Raw genomic sequence first — 4,574 nt, forward strand, 5'->3', positions numbered from 1 at the left:
AGTCATCACTGGGTAATCTTCTATAGTGGGTTGGATGAGATTTTCGTGCTAATTATTGGTACTACAGCAGAATAATTGTGCCCATATTCTGCAATGTTCAAGGTGACCTTGGGGTGGGTGAGGGGTCCAGGAGGTTAAAGCTCCCCAGCCGGGCCAGGGCACGGGGCCCTTGGCTAGCTTAAGTTAAGGGAAGGTGAAGTTAGGATGCATCCCCGTTGTAAGATGTCTATATTTTTGGTGAGCAACTCTTCTACTCTCTTACCAGCTCATATCAAGGAAGTCTCAATATCAGGATTTAAGAAAATCCATCATCCCGAAATAATCCCTTCTGAAATAGCACCAATAAAATATTGTTAGATCATTTATCCGTCGTAGTCAGACATATGCTTTAGACCAATATAGGCATACCCCATTGCGATGACAATGCTTTTTGTAAGATTGTTCAGTCTAAGCCAATGCACAGTTAATTCTCATAAGCTGCAATATTGTACCACCCTAATTAAGTATATAAAGTAAGGACACAACTGCTTATTGAACAACTAAGTATAAAGGCTAATCACCTGACCGAGACAACGGTGACCTAATCTAGGAATCGTAGCTATATCAACCTGCATTACACTTAGCCTAAAGTTTAAACATGCTGATTTTAATTTACCCCTAAAATAAAACAAATCTTACGTATTTGCTAGGTTAGTGAAAACTAGTAACCTCTAGTTAGTATGTTCCTGAAAATCAAGTTGTAGGCTACTTTGATATAATTATGGCTACTTTCTAACATTAGGTCCAACGACAAATGGATACAGCAGCAGGCCACGTCAATTCTTTCGTCGTACCCCGACAGATAAGGATTTGGAAAGGATGCGGGGGGTGGGGGGTAGGATAAGTAAAATGAGGAAAAGGTGGACATACCAACCAAATCACATACAAGTTACCAAGTTTATAACACTACACTATGTAAATCATACTTTGAAGTCTAAGTTAACTCGTGTATGTATCTGTTTACCATGCTGTCTGAATTAACAGTAACGCCAAAACATGTCGAATGTCGGCCTAGACCCGCGGAAAACATTTTGGACCGGTAATAAATCTTTACATCTATTGAATTAATCTGACAGTACTGGTAAAAGTCATCAAGTTTTAACATGATAAGTAAAGATACGCAAAGTATATAAAATGCGCAAGCACTCTCCTAGGCTCACTAAAGAGAACGAAGTATATAGTTATTCGCTAATCTTAGCAATGACTGTTAAATTCGAAAGTTAGTTTCGTTAAAGTTCGAAAGTTAATTTCATTAGTACGAATAAATTTACAACAGTGACAACGTTGCTATTTAGTAATTGTCTAGTTAGTGTAAAATCATTTAGACCCATATTCCGAAATTTTATTCCAACTTCCATGCCATCTTACGAAGAAGGCACACGAAAAATCATCATCGCTTTAAGGGTTCAAACCGATCTCGTCATAAAATAATGACTGATCTTAAGAAAATTCTAGGTAATCCCGGGCGAGAATGGTTTCTCAGATCGCAAAAACCGGTTTATTTTACGAAATCAGAGCGTAAATAGGAAAACGAACTGAATGTTGATAAGTACTTTTGCACTCATAAAAGAGAAATAATGAAAATAAAATGTGATGCAAACAAAATTGATACTAAGTTTAAAAAAAAAAAATGTAGAAGCGGATATCGGTCTCAGGCAGTAGTCCGGTTCGTAACGAATTTCAAGGTCACGTTCTTAGACCCAGGTTAGGACACCGTCTCACCACGTATCTCACGGGCTTATTTTGTAATACCCACTACCAAGGGAAGTTGCATGGTTGATACTCTGAAACACATGATGTAAGAAAAAAAAGGAGGAGGAAGAAGAAAACGGCCTCATTCAGATAAAATTTGTGGTAGAATTCCGTGGTAGGTTTGTTGCAATGTTTCCGTTCGCGGAGTTTTTGGGTTTAAATCGTGTTCTAGGTAACCCTCCAAGTTCATACACTTTCAGACTTGTCCTAAGTTTCGGAATAAAACAACATTATTTGTTTTTAAATGGAGAAAATATGCTCATGAGTAGCTATAAAAAATTGCACGTTAAAGATATATCATTGCTGAAAAGGATGCCTGAAAGTTGTTTTCAGGCTACAAATCAATCTTCTACAAAATAGAAGTAGATCATGTGAGAAAAATATTCACCAACATAACTAGCGATAATAGAATAAGCAAGGCAATGGTACATTGCGTTTGGCGAGAAGCACCAGTATACTACTCTTAAACTTCCTGTAATGTGCCTTTGTAGATATTGCTCTTTGGGAACCTTATTTTTTAAACACATATCCAGATAGTTTCCGATGTCTGAAGGCTAACATCCGATAAATGTGGAATGTCCCTCGACCGGTGGTTGGTTTCGATTAGGCCCACGGGTCTAGAGTTCTACCTAGACCGTGATTAGGCCGAGCTTTTGCGGACACAAGCTCCTACCCCAAGAGTTAATGTGGTATGGTAAGGGTGAGAGAGGATGTAGGTAGCTATGGTTTGCTGCCGACCTCCTGACTCTGACCTCTGACCAACCAAGTGATGGAATTCTCCTATTGAATGTTTTTCGCATTTTCTTATAACCTTTCCACCTTAAAGAGGTAGGTCCGTTCCACCCCGTCTTAGAAAATAGTAAGTATTATTGCCTCTACGTCCCATTGGATTTTGATTTAGTGAAAGCATGCCTTAAATCAAAGATATATTATCTTTGTAGCTGGAAATCAAATCTGGGAAGTAGTTTCCGAGATGCAAAGGTTACCATGTGCCATTGCAGAGTCTGGAACATCTTGGTCTGGAAGGTGTGAAGCTTACCTTTACACACTGCAGCGTCTGAAACCGGATACGTGAAGGTCAGCAACGTGTCACCGTCCTCATTGACTTACTTCTAAGGGCATTGACCTTCGGATTCGATTGGGAAGCAGCTAGGAATGCTAAGAAATTCGAGGGTGTTCTAGAGGGAATGAAGGGCATGTGAATCACATGGACATAACGCATGTGGTACAAATAGTATGGTGTTTGGTATGGAAAAAAATAACCGACCTAATTGACATATATTTACCTATTTCGGGGCTTAGGCCTACTGGCGTCATATCGACTCCTAATAACCAAGTTTCCAATAGCAAACAGATAAATGATGATAATGAGTTTCAAGACTGCTGTTTTCATCCTATCAATCATATTATAGTAAGAGTAAAACTTAACGATTAACAACTTTGGTTCCCAAAATTTCTACTTGTGTAGCCGATGGACAGAATGCTTCACTGTGCCTTTTTTTTTTTATATAGATATATGAAGCTGGATAATAATGTGAAAAGAGGGATATAATAAGGTTTACCATTTACAACAATTCGGGTATTTTTCCAAATCCCTTCCGGTGCAAAAGTGGTATTTCGCAACTTCGTTGCTCTCTCAGGCTGGACTTTGCACCTCATAATCTCTAACAAGATGCAGTGAAGCTATAGTGAACGGTAGGTAAGGTGGCGGGGTTTAAGGTCTAGGACGGATGGTGAGAGAGAGAGAGAGAGAGAGTACAAGAGGATGGGGATGAGACAGACTGCCAGAGAGGCAAACAGACATAACAGGAAGTTATTGAGACGTAGTCTCGAAAGATACTCTTAGAGAAAGAGAAAGAATGCTTGGTCAGGTAAAGCTGGCGATGCAACGACCTTGGCTATCGACAGTGAGAGAGAGAGAGAGAGAGAGAGAGAGAGAGAGAGAGAGAGGTGCAACACATGCGCATTTAAACGAAAGGCTCACAAGTTCCAATAACTATTTACAAAGGACCAAAAGGCAAAAAAATAAACAATCGTTTCTGAAGACTCGTGATTTCGAAACAGATTTCAGGGAACATGGTAGGGAGGTAGTAATCTCACAATAATAATTTAGCATTTTTCAAAATAAATAACACTCTAATTAACTTATATTTATTATTGTTTCTGTATATCACCATTATTATTATTTATTTAAAAAACGAAAACTATACGTGAAAATTTATCCAAGAAAGCATCGACACTAATGAATTGCCGTATACATAAGGCCGGACCATTGAAGACGGACAGGGTGCTTCCAGAAATGAGCAAGGATGATGACAATGATGATATGATGACGATTAGATTAATTCAGTTGGAAACAGATATCATAATCGGTATAATGTATTTTAGAAATCACGTCATTGGCTGTATTTCATTTTCTCAATTTATCATACTCATTATCACTAGAACTATAATTATGCACCTTAATTACACTATTATTATTATTATTATTATTATTATTATTATTATTATTATTATTATTATTATTATTATTATTATTATTATTTAGTAGTTGAAATCTATTCGTACGGAACAAACCCACAGGTCCCGTTGACTTGATATTAAAACTTCCAAAGAAAATGTCGTTCATTAGGAAGAAGTAAGAGAAAATGAAGGGAGATGCAGAAAGAAGAGATCCCACTTATTAAAATGCTTGAACTTCTGAAATTCCAATTGCACAACATTCCACAGTCCAACGGTTACGAGGAATAAAGAACCTCTTGTATAGCATTCTCCCATCGTAG

The sequence above is a fragment of the Macrobrachium nipponense genome, chromosome 23, assembly GCF_015104395.2.
Source record: "Macrobrachium nipponense isolate FS-2020 chromosome 23, ASM1510439v2, whole genome shotgun sequence".
Classification (NCBI taxonomy): Eukaryota; Metazoa; Arthropoda; class Malacostraca; order Decapoda; family Palaemonidae; genus Macrobrachium; species Macrobrachium nipponense.